This window comes from Anomaloglossus baeobatrachus, chromosome 5 (assembly GCF_048569485.1).
Source record: "Anomaloglossus baeobatrachus isolate aAnoBae1 chromosome 5, aAnoBae1.hap1, whole genome shotgun sequence".
Classification (NCBI taxonomy): domain Eukaryota; kingdom Metazoa; phylum Chordata; class Amphibia; order Anura; family Aromobatidae; genus Anomaloglossus; species Anomaloglossus baeobatrachus.
The window spans coordinates 494,455,274-494,468,912 of NC_134357.1; positions in this window are offsets into that span (position 1 = coordinate 494,455,274).

Sequence of the window (13,639 nt, forward strand, 5' to 3'; positions counted from 1 at the left end):
CCCCAAAACACACACACACACACACACACACACACACACACACTGCACAACACACCACACACACACACTGCACAACACAACACACCACACACACACACACACACACACACTGCACAACACACCACACACACTGCCCTACAGCCACCCACAGACAACGCCGCACACACACAACACCCAACACACAAACACCGCAGCACACAAAAATATACGTACATACCGCACAACACACACATTGCACAAAACATACCTCCCCCCCAAAACACACACACCCCACACCCACACAAACCGTGCAACACACATACACACAGCGCTCCACAAACAACGCAACACACAACGCAACACACAAACACCGCTCTCACCCCCCCGCCACACCCAGACAACACCCAGAAGATGTACAGCGCCCTACACAAACACTTGGTAACTACACACTAATATATATATATATATATATATATATATAACAAAAATCATACATTAACTACACAATACGTAAATTCTAGAATACCCGATGCATAGAATCGGGCCCCCTTCTAGTATATTATATTTGCAAAAGAACTTTGCAATACTAGAATAGTTTTGGCAACCTACCTATTAGAGGACTGCTAATCATTATATTCATATTAATCTTACCATTTGTAAAGAACTACTCCATTATAACTCTAAGGTAGTGATAACTGTAGTACTAAGAGACTCTGCCTATTCACATACTTCTACTCATGGCTGTTTCTCGTATGTTATAATGGTGTCTGTCTGACACATGGTCAGTGTTTGGAGGCTGCTATGCTTCTGGAAGAAATCCCTGAGAGAGGTAGAGGATTCACTTGCCCTGACCAGGAACAGGCTTTACGCCATGTTTTGTGTTTGTTTTGAAGCTAAAAAATTGCAAATGTTATGTTGCTGGAGAGGCAGCTTATGTATATGAAATAAACCTACAGTACTTGTCTCTTAAAGGGAACCTGTCAGCAGAATTTTTGCAACTAAACTAAAAGAATCCCCTTCTGCAGCTTCTGGGCTGCCTTCTAGAAAGGTTCCTGTTGTAATTGTACCCACTTTGAGACCTAAATAAATACTTTATAAAGTCTCTTACCTTTTTGTATACTAATGTGGTTTTATGGTCACGGGGCGGGCTGTATTTCGTCCGTTATTCGCCCTCCTGCCGCTGTTCGCCGTCCCCCATTGCTCATTTACATACACGAGGACGCCGCCCTCATAAACTGTGTGCTCCCGAGGTCTCGCGCATGCCCAGTGGCACTATCGTGGGACTGAGCACTGTGCAAAGTGTGAACGCTGGTGAGGTGATTGCGCAGGTGCGAGATTATGGGCGGCGTTGTGATTGTTGTCGTCAGCAGTGTCCTCCAAGTACCCGCCCATAATCTCGTGCTCGCGCTTTTCCCTCTGCCTCCATCATTATGCGCAAGCGCTGGCCATATCAACCACGTTACCTATTAGCCATCTTTACCTGGAGCAGGAAATAGATGGGAGGAGCAGCACACCACCGATCTTTCGTCCGTTATTGCCCCTCCTGCTGCTGTTCGCCGTCCCCCATTGCTCATTTACATACATGAGGACGCCGCCCTCATGAACCTTTTTGCTCCCGAGGTCTCGCGCATGCCCAGTGGCACTATCACGGGACTAAGCACTGTGCAAAGCGTGAATGCTGGTGAGGTGATTGCGCAGGCGTGAGATTATGGGCGGCGCTGTGATTGTCATCAGCAGCTTCATCCTAGTACCCGCCCATAATCTCGTGCCCGCGCTTTTCCCTCTGGCTCCACCGTTATGCGGTTATGATCGGTGGTGTGCTGCTCCTCCCATCTATTTCCTGCTCCAGGGAAAGATGGCTAATAGGTAACGTGGTTGATATGGCCAGCGCTTGCGCATAATGATGGAGGCAGAGGGAAAAGCGCGAGCACGAGATTATGGGCGGGTACTTGGATGACGCTGCTGACGACGGCAATCACAGCGCCGCCCATAATCTCACGCCTGCGCAATCGCCTCACCAGCATTCACGCTTTGCACAGTGCTTAGTCCCGCGATAGTGCCACTGGGCATGCGTGAGACCTCGGGAGCAAAAGGTTCATGAGGGCGGCGTCCTCATGTATGTAAATGAGCAATGGAGGACGGCGAACAGCAGCAGGAGGGGCAATAACGGACGAAATACAGCCCGCCCCCGTGACCATAAAACCACATTATAAATTCTTACCTTTTTGTATGCTAAAGTGTTTATTTGGGTCTCAAAGGGGGCACAGTAGCAAGAGGAACCTTTCTAGAATGCAGCCCAGGAGCTGCAGAAGGGGAATCTTTTTTTTTTTTTTTTTTTTTTTATTTTAGTTGCGAAAATTCTGCTGACAGGTTCCCTTTCAGGTACAATCGGAACACTTTCACTTTGAAAAGCGAGCTCAAGTGAGTGATCCTCGCACTTCTTATGGAGAACCCATTTACACTAAAGTGTCTCATCATAACTATTTCTTATTTGTTGCACATGTACCGCCCCATGCTCGGCTGCAGCCGAGCCGCTCGGATCCGGGCTCGTTGGTGGGTGGCTCGAGCGCCTCCGGACCCGGGGTCACTTCGCTCTGAAAGGGTGCTGGCACTACTTAGGGGGGTGGTAGGTAGGTGTACGGCCGGAGCCGTATTTGAGTTCGTGACGCCACCCAAGGGATGTGGTGAAGGTGTAGACACCACCGCCGCAGTTACGGGGCACCCGGGGGAGATGGTGATGCAGCAAGATGTTAACCCATCCGTGGGCAGGGATGGTGGCCCCGGGACCCGTTGGGGAGAGTAGCTGAGTGGTGCAGGGCGGTGCGCGGCTGGATGGCACTGTTGTACTCACTGTTATTGACACACACACACAAGTCTCTGGTAAACAAAGTTGATGGTGGTCGGTGCCCACAGCCGGCTGCGTCTGGACCCCCACCCAGTTCTGTGGTCTTTGCCTTTCTCCTGCACCGTGTAGTGTATGTGTAGACTGCCTGCATTTCAGCAACGGGAGTCCGCTCCCCAGCTGTGTGTATGTCGGGAGAGCCCTTTTGCCTGCAGACGCTGGCCCGTGGGATCTCTCTGCCTGTGCGGTGGCTTTCTATCCCCCTCAGTGGGCTGTTATCTTCAGTCGGGACTTGGGAGGGAAAGGACCTATAGTCCAGACCGCAATCAGTGAATTAACTAAGTCCAGTGGGTTCTGGACCTCGTTTCAGGGTCTGAGTACCCCCCTGTGTGCTCCGGTTTCCAGTCGGTTCCCCGGGTCGATACCGGCGGGCCACTACCCTGTCCCGTTCCACAGAGCCGTTTTCCCGGCTCCTGCAGGCTAGGCCACCGTATGCCTCCTAGCCAAGGTGCCGGGGCTCCAACCCCGGCACCTGTCAGACTCCTTCACTCCTCAGTCACTAAAACTGATCTCACCGTGTGTTTCCTGCCTCAGGCCCTCTGAACTCCTCGGCGGGCGTGGCCAACCGCCTGGCTCCGCCCCCTGGTGTGTCAATCAAGCTCTGCGTGAGGTGACTAGGGTTTATGGTTTGACTGGTGTTATCTTGTGTGGGACTGGTGTTGTGCGGGGCGCTATCTGTGACTACCTGGCTAGTCCAGGGCGTCACACACATACTATAGTGCTTGGCATTCATGTTGCATCTTTTTTGTGCTTTTCTAGAGTACTAGACTTGACTGTTACTGTTTTGTATATGGTGACTCTGTATATGTGACGCCCCTGGACTATCAGGTCGTCACAGGGTACTGCACAAGCTGCCCTTCCATGCAGTATTCCGCCTCCCTCTTGGTTTTCGGGTCCCTACTTAAGTGATGTTGTCTCAAACAGCAAATCAAATCCTAGAGACAACCTGCACCACACCCACCTGACACACCAGGTGACAGCTTGAGTGGAATAGAGTCGCCCACCTGGGGGGTCGGGGAGGGGAGGTGAGAAGTGTAGAGTCGGTCGGTGAGTGGAGAAGGAGTTGGAAGTAGCCCTCGAGCTGACAGGAGCTCAGAGGAAGTCAGGAGTGGTGACTCCTGAAGTAACTGCCTAGGTTGCAGACGGTGGTCTGGGCCTAGAGGAGTCGAACTCCCGGTCACAGGGGATTGTGACGAGGTGCTCGGACCTGTCGAGGAGGACGGCCGGCAACCGAGCCCTATCACTGGTCCGGGACCAAAGGCACAACGGGGTCCATGGACCCTAGGTCGGGGAGTAGCTTCAGGCAAACCAAAAATTCAACTGAGGAAAATGGAGCCTTCACGATCCGTTCCCACCCGCTCCAGAATCCGGGGCGTTAGTGCAACGAGGATTGCAACTTTCCAACCAAAACGGTCCAGAAAATCCCAAGCGTGAGCCCTGAGAGCAAGCTCCCACACTTAGCAATAGTAGGGAGCGGGGCCCGGCTAGTTCCAATCTACCAGGCCAACAAGTTGAAGTCAAAACTAAGTGCCAAGAGGCAGGTCACGGATCACCAGGCAGCACTGCTTGGGGACGGGTCCCGGACGAGCTTCCCTCAGCGGCAGCAGTACCCAGAGACTTGGTTTACCCGGTTGTCAGTGTCTGCCTATGAACTGAGGGAGTATGAGAGTTACCCCTTCATCCCCACGGCACTCCCCACACAGAGTCCTGGGGCACCCCCTACCCGTGGAGGGTTCAAACACCTTGTGCCCCCGCTCCATCATCCCCGGGTACTCCCAACGGCAGCGGTGGTACTCCTAATTACCACACACCACGGGTGGCGTCACGAACTATAACTCGGCTGCTTCAACGGGGGCGGGACACTACCATGTATGCACAAATGTCATTTCCTCCTGTTATGCTGTGCCCTTGAATATTAAAAACACAAGGTGGAAAATACAAGAATAATATATTTATATTTTATCCTTTTTGGCTACATGCAGTGTTTCAGGTGTGCATTAAAATACATCCACAGGGGTGTCTCTATCTCTAGCTCTTATTATTCTAGGATTTGGCAATATAAATAACTAGCTGTAGTACCTGGCGTTGCCTGAGATAGTAACGAAGTGTTTCTGACCCTCTCTCACCACCAAAATCATATTACCTCACACATGAGATGTCTTATGCTAAGAATGTCCTTGGTTGCTATAATCAATGAATCAGAGCTCCTTGACTTCTAAGAAAGTATAAGCAGAGCTGTGATTGGTTGCTACAGACCACCTGACAAATATCCAGGGTAACTGTCAAAACAGCCAATATATTACCTCAAATATCCAAAGTGTGTGTGTGTGTGTGTGTGTGTGTCTCTCTCTCTGTCCATAGTAGGAGTCTATAATAACAGATCCGTTCCCAGCTCCATTGACTTTAATGTAAGGAGGTTTTTTGGTGAAGAACTGTAAAGTACGGGGTTAAATTTTCCCCTCAAAACAGTCTATGGCACAAAATTCCGTGATTGGAAGTGCAATGGTGCAGATTCCTTTGGCAGAGAGAGAGAGACAAACATACATGCACGCATACATGCACGCATACATACATACACACATATATATAATTATATAATATATATATATATATATATATATATATATCTCACTAATCCTATAAGTAAAAAAGAAATAAACACAAACACAGAGAAAAATCCTTTTATTGGAAATAAAATACAGCACCCTCTTCCCCCTGCTTTATTAACCCCAAAAAAGACCCTTTAAGTGCAGCAGTAATCCACACGACGTCCCACGGCGGTCCTGGCTCTGCTACACCCGAACCTGGAGAGTCCGAAAACATGTCCGATCTTTCCCGGCTCCGGGAAACCCTGACAAGGGGGACCCGGCTGTCAGCAGTGACATCACTCAGTTCACCGAAGGTCATACCTGGGTTCCCACGGTATGACTGACTCACCCACCCCAGGGCTATGGGACACCCGGTGCCAGGCCGGACTAGTCCAGTGGGTCGTCAGTGGTGGAGTGGCCCGACTCAGTGACCCTGGCGGGAGTCAATTAATATGGCTTCAGTGGGGGTGATTATTAAAGTTTATATTCGTGACGCCACCTGTGGTTTGTGGCTATTAAGCCGCCGCTGCTGTATGGGGCCTCCGGGGCTGGTGGAATGGCAGCTTGGCTGGTCCTGCTCCCCACAGATGGAGCGGTGCCCCGGGGCAACAGTTGGTGCTTATTACAGTCTATGCAATGATGGAAGTCTATGCAATGATGGAAGTCTATGCAGTGGTGATATAGTGCAGGCGAAATAACAGAGGCAACACCAGGGGGTGCAGTTTCAAGTTGTTTACTCACAGTTCCTGGGCTGCAGCACACTGGTGCCTTTAGACTGCTGGAACCCACTGTCAGGGACCTCCGCCAATCCCGGGTAGATCTGAGAATAAAAGCCGGTGCACCCTTCTAATGTGTTCCTTTCTTCAGCTGACTTCTAAGCCTTGCCTTTGCTGGATGAACCTGGCTTGGCCTCCACTACAGCCTCCGGAAAGGAGGGCTTGCCTAGCTGGACTTTACCCTCTTCCCAGGGGTTCTGTAGTGGGCTGTGGCCCTGGGGGCTTGCAACCACCCTGGGCCTCAGTTTTCACTTTTGGAAATGACTTCTCTTCCTCCAGTTTCTAGGGACCGTCCCCTGTGTGCAGCTTGATCCCTCCACCGAATGACTTTGTGGAACAGGCCACCAGCTTGGAAGCTTTGCAGTGGCCCTGGAATCCCTTCTGTTGTTCTGCTGTGGTGTCACCTGAGCCTATCTGGGCCTCAGGGTCTTCACCAGGAACTCGGCTCTCTTCAGACTTTTCTTGAGGTAACTACTTCCTTCTCCTCAGTCTTCACTCTCTCTCACTTCCTGAGGTAAACTGAAACTAACTGATTCCTGCTTCTACTCTAACACTAGCTGTTGGCTCCTCCCACCTCCCTGTTGCTAAGCTCCCACCCTATGGGAGCAGGGATGGGTCTTACGGCCCCCCAGCATGCAGCCTGGGGGGGTTGCTGCCACTGTCCCTGGTCCCTGTGTGTGCCTAACAATGGGTGTAGTGCAAATTTGCCTGTGGACCGGCGTTTACTCCTTTCCTTACCCAGGATGGGACATTACACCTCTGGCTGGGGTGCAATGTTCCTGTGGCGACAGAAGCCTCAGGGGCGACACATGACCTCTGGTGACCTGAAGCCATCTGACTTAAAGTGTGGGGCCATACCCGCACCCCGCCAGCCCTTTAACAGTGACAGTGACGGTCGGGGAGTGCAGGTCCGGTACTGTCAGTGTTAAAGGGCGTGCAGGGGGCGACCCCACACTTTTAAGCCAGAGTGTTTCAGGTCACCAGAAGTCATACTGTGGGAACCCGGGTATGACCTTTTGGTAAACTGAGTGATGTCACTGCTGCCAGCCGGGTCCCTTTTATCAGTATTTGACAGAGCCAGGAGAGATCAAACATGCTTTCAGTCTCTCCAGGCTCGGATGTAGCAGAGCCAGGACCATTGTGGGACGTCGTGTGGATTATGGCGGAACATTTTGGGGTTAATAAACAGTGGAAAAAGGGTGCTGTATTTTTATTTCAAATAAAGGATTTTTCTGTGTTTTTTTGTTTTTTTATTTCTTTTTACTTTATCGGATTAGTGATGGGGGGGGGTCTCATAGACTTCTAACCATCACTAATTCTGGGCTTGATGACAGTCGGGTAAAGCACCGGGACTTTCGCATCTAATGGATGTGACAATTCCGGGGTGGCTGTAGGCTGCTAGTCTTATCCTGGGGGGTCCCAATAACCATGGGACTCACCAGGCTGAGAATCCCAGCTCCCTAGTTGTTGAGCTTTATCATGGCTGGGTAACAAAATTACAAAATTGGGGGGGGGACCGCAGTGTGTGTGTGTGTGTGTGTGTGTGTGTGTGTGTGTGTGTGTGTGTGTGTGTGTTAATAAAAAAAAAAAACTGCATGCAGGTCCACCAATTTTGATACACAGCCAAGATAGGCGCACAGCTGGGGGCTGCAGCCTGTATCCGTGGGCTTTCTCTGTGCTGGGTATCATAATATGGGGGACCCTACGCCAATTTTATTTTTATACCATGATACTGACCCTCATACAGCGCCTGTGAGTGGTTGCAGTCAGACGCTGTCACGGGGGGGGCACATCTGACTGTAACCAATCACAGACAGCAAGACTGCAGGACGGCTGGTAGGCAGAGAAAGCGGTGCATATGCTATGAGCGGCTCAGGAAGTGAATCAGCAGCCGTGGGAGCAGTTAAAGCCGTGCCGGAGCCTTCGTATGTATGAAGCTCTTGCTTTATTCTTATGTTCTTTATTTTTCCTATTTCCTGAGGGCCGAATATGGATCAATATATGGAATTCTGGGCCCAGATCTAGCAGTACTTCTTGAAACCGCACGGATCTGGACTTTTACAGTGCCAGTCCGCCGATCACGAATAGCCAAAAATCTGGACGATCTGGATTTTTGCCGTCTGTTGCAACATGAAACCCCTTTTTGGCTGTGATTGTAGCAACATGACATTGATTTGGTGTACTGTGATCACTTGTCACTTATGCTGACTGTTCAGACAAAGGGGAGGTCAACTTTTCTAGATCATCAGACGCCACAGCTGAAAATGTAAACTGTCATGTAGCTAGTTGTTAAAAAGCATTAAAATTAATACATCTAGTTATCAGATATGTTATAGTAAGACATATAAGTTCACAGTTCTGTTTATGTTGGAGGGCATAGTTTATTAATTAAGTTTTTATAAGGAATAAGTATTAAACTATCCATATTGAATATATATATATATGCTGAGCATGGAAGGATATATATAAATCCTTCCAGAAGCTTCCCGAGGCTTCCAGAGAGTTACGTAATGTGGAACTATATTCAACTATGTTCCACTAGAACACCCTATATGGGCTGAGCAGCTGGTATATAATACACGATGGAGGGGGTTACGGGGGGCTGCTCCACATTGCCTGCTGTGAGAAGACTCGAGGCTGCAAAGATGAAGACACGCTAAGAGATGACATCCCATGCCTTGCCGTTCAGGAGCCAAAGAGAGATGGGTAAAGACTTCCCATAGATCATTATGGACTAAATGAACTCTTTGCGTAATCTATCAAAGTATATTATTTTTCCTTTCTGTAACTGAACCCTGGCAACCATTTTTTTAAATAGATAAAATACATTTATTTTTTACATCTTTGGAAGTTCTTTCTTTCATGCGGCTTTTACGTATTTGACGAAAAATATATTTAAGAGTATATTTTTTAACATTTTGGTGAGCCACCCATTCGTAATTTTTTTGCATTTTTTTGTTGTTCCTTCACTTTGCATAAGGGGGGTATCTCAAGTACTCAAGTATCTCCTGCAAAGGGTCAGGAATCGACAATTTATAAAAAAAATCACGCAGAACCTAGGAAATACGTATAAGTCAAGATTGCATGAATGTTTTTTTTTTTAATGAACTTTAAAGTCTTTACAAAGTTACAGAAGTTAACTTTTGACGTATTTTTGAGCAAGAAAGATAAAGTCAGTCCATAAGAAGTATTGGACGTGCTGAACAAGGTGAATCAAGTCTTACAGGATCATCCATCAGATCATCTGATCATTTCAGGTAAGAAAATGGATTTTATTTCTTCATATGTTAAGCAAAGTAAACTTCAGTTCACTTATCCAGATATTTCTAATGTAGAAGAGATTTGGTTACGCTTTTATGAGGAGTGTGAACTTGAGAATTCACGTATAGAATGTGTAAGGTCTTTTAATAGAGAGAAACAGAAAATCAGAAATGTCTGTCATTTAGTCTATGATTTTCACAGGTTAATCGTAGAAAAGTGTAAAAATGGTGGAAATAGACAACCTGAATTGTCAGGAGAGTTAGTGACAGAGAAATCCAAAGACTGCTTAGAACTTGGAATGTCAGTCAGTGATATTGTGAATTCTGACTGTAATGTTGTAAATGATCAGTCAGATGATTTAGACTGTAATTTTGTAAATCAGAATTTTGATAATGGCGACAGACACGTGTTACCTAATCAAGGTGCCTTTCAAGATACTGAGAAAGAAGCAGGAAATGACGTAGAGAAGCCAGGAGGGGGAGGAGCCAGAGTGGGAGATGTGCAGAAAGGACACGTGGAGAGAGAAAATGGCGACGATCAGTTTCTAAAAATAGAACAGGCTAAGTTAGGGATTACACTTAGAAAAAATTTATTGGACATATGCAAATTAATTCCCGCATATAATCCTAAAATACATGTTTGCAGAAATTCAGAGGTTTTTGAAAGTTCCATCGAGAAATTAAATTTAACCAATAGTGAGACGAATCAGTTATTCCGTATGTGGATACCTCAGCATTTCTTTAGACAATTGGCATTAAAAAAGTCTTCTGACAATGAGACATTGGATTGTTCAAATGATAGCGATATTATAAGGCTGAAATATCTCATCTTCTGTGCAAGGAATGAATCTGATCCAAACTATGAGATGTTGAAGGAATTACAAATTGAACAGAATGAGAGTACGTTCTCATTTATGTCCGTTTTTGAACGTTTGTATAGGGCGGTCATTCCAAATGTCAGATTGGATGGAATGATACGTTTATTCATCAAGAAATTTCATTTCCTTGACAATGCAGCCAGTGCGGTGGCATTAAATAAAAAGTCCCTATTCGAATGTACGACATTTATCGATTTTGTTAGAAGTCGCCAAAGTCAATCAAGACAGAAATTAATTAATTCTGAAAAACCAACACGAAAAAGGGAGAGTTTCCGTGAAAAACCAACAGTGTCTCCCAGATCCAGATATTTCTGTGACAGGGTGTATGCAATTCGGAGGAAGATGCATACATGTTATAAACCATACAATCCACCCCAATTTTTATCATCTAAAAGTTTTTTTTCACAGGAAAAACCCCTGTCACCAGTGAAAGGATTGGTCACTGGGATTGAAAATCCCAGACAAATGATGAGTAATAGCTTTGAAAGACAGAAACAGGTGTCTTGTGCAGACCCTTTCCCTGGATTAGGGTTTGATAGCCAGCGAGAGCTGGGTGGTTTTTCAGAGAAAGATATTTTTTCTCATTTAAGGACAAAAATTGAGTTACAAAATAATTTCAATTCCAATTTCCTGGAAATTACTGTAATAAATCGAATCTTGCAAAAATTGAGGTTTGGTCTTTAGCTGGATAAAAGGGGATTTCTGGATAAATTAATTTTGCTATTTGATAATCATAATTTTTCATATACAGTGAATATATATATATATATATATATATATATATATATATATTAAAGGTAGTGATAGTAAATCAAGGTCATATTTTCATTTAGTCAAATGATAGTTCAATGTTATAAATTAATAATTTGATCTCTGTATATGAATAATAATATTTAAAATAAAACAATAAGAGAAAGTAACAGATTCAAAGTGTTTCATTTTTATTATGAATATGATAATAATTTTATTCTTTTATTTCCCTCAGAATTTATCAGTAAAGCAGATTGATGAAGTATTAATTTTTATTTATACATTTGTTCTTGTCCTCAATCAGGTAACATATATTTTATTGGGTAAAGTTAATCGCGAAAGCATGATTGATAATAATTATTATTTTCTCAGGTACCAATTGTCAGAGAAGTATACTTGAACGTTTCCTTTATGAATATATATATATATCTCCTTTAGTTATTAGAAATGTAATCTGAGTTTTGGAGTGTTGTAAAACTGCTTGCTGTCTTGGAATGGTGTTCCTTGCACGTAATAGAGCGTGTGACTTGGTACTAAAGCTAATAATAAATGTTTGTTCCATGGTTATATGTACAGTGTGTAATGCATTGGAATTTGTATTTTTCAAGAAGTACTTCAAATTAGTAACAAAATTTTTGAAATGCGCATAGAATACTTGGAAAAAAAAAAGGGATATGTGTTTGTCAGTTTCTATGTAGAAGTGTATGTTAAAGACCATGGCAGTCTTGAGTGCATAGATGTGTCAATGAATGATTGATTGTTTGAGCAGCTGCTAAAGTCAAAGTATTTGGATCCAGAGAGAGAGAGAGAAAAAAAAGAGAATTTTTGTTTTAACTTAGAGGTTATAATATGTATGTATAATATTAGATAATAAGTTATAGTACATAAGTATAAATGAAGGAATTTATACCGGATATATATATCTTATTCATAGACATTTCTTTAGTATAGAGATATTAGGATTTTTTATTAAGGGTTTATTCTGAAGAGTTACATTCTAGAATAAGGTTATAACGTTTTGATTTTCTTATATCTTTTGTGTTAGTCACTTCTTTTACTGATACACAGATTGGTAATCATTTTTTCTTTTCAAATATGGAAGTGATATTTATAATATGGTTTTGAAGATATACAACACAAATTTTAATTTAATTTAATCTAAACATATATTAATTTTTATAATATCATATTTCATGATATTGAAAGGGAGAGGTTTGGTCTCAAGTACACACATTTATATTTGATAAATATATGGGTTTACAGGATACTTTAATAATTAATATTTCAAGTACAAAGGAAGAATTGGGAATAAAAAATATATTTGAAGTATATCATAATGCATTTATATACTAAGAGAAGTGTATTATTTGCAAGGTTACATGACTTAATTATTTTTATTGGTTATTGATAGGTTTGGTAATTTTATAAGATACTGGTAATATTAAGGTTATCTGGTAACATTAAGGTTATGTATTATTAAAGACATAGGTGTTATATACATAGAAGGCCTTATTTTTATTTCAAGTTTTATTTTTATTCCGATTTTCATTTTTCTTTTTATTCCTATTTTTTATATTAATTATTATTTAATATTCACATTTTTAATCAAAATCTTAATTCTACAATTTTTATTTTTTCTTCAGATTTTAAATATCTCAATTGAGAAAACACTTCAATATTTAGTTCAGTAATATCTAATATAAGAATATTACTTTATTAAATATGAATCATATTAAAAGGGAAAAGTTCCATTTTTTTTTTGGAAGAAAAGATACTTCCTTCATCATATATACAATTGTTTACTTTCTAGTAATACATTATTTTTATATTAGTATGTTAACACAATAAGGATGAAGTATTACTTATAGTTACACATTTCTTTATAGTAGGTTATTTAATAAATAATAGACAAATCAAATAAATTAAATTAGAGTAATAAAGATGGAAGATTAAGGTACATCTAGGTTTACCTTCCTATATTTACAAATAATATATATTATATTTTTAATCAATAATAATTTATAATGGGTATTGTTGTGTTTTGATGGTATCATCCAGTCTTTTCTAAAAGGTTATTTGCTTTGGTTTATAATTTACAAATGATCTAACTAAAAGCCACATTGTTGCCTTTTATATTTATAATATGATACATGTTATAGGTACACATTATATTATTTCATACTTTATATTATATTTTGGTTACATTCAACACATTGCCACCTATGGGTTTGGAAGGGTAATGCACCAATGACAAAAAAGATCATTACAAGAAAATACTATTGTCTATACCATTATGCAGTATTTTATCATTCTGAGTATCAATTATATTAATACTTTTACGATAATAATAATGACATGGTATTATAGTATTAGAGTTATGATACGCTGTGACATTTATTAGTGATAGTTATTGCCATATTTGGTATCTAGATTAGGGAATGAATCAGTCTTCAATCAAGATTATAGAAGAAAAAAGACTTTATAATTTTCCTAAAGTTAAAAGGAA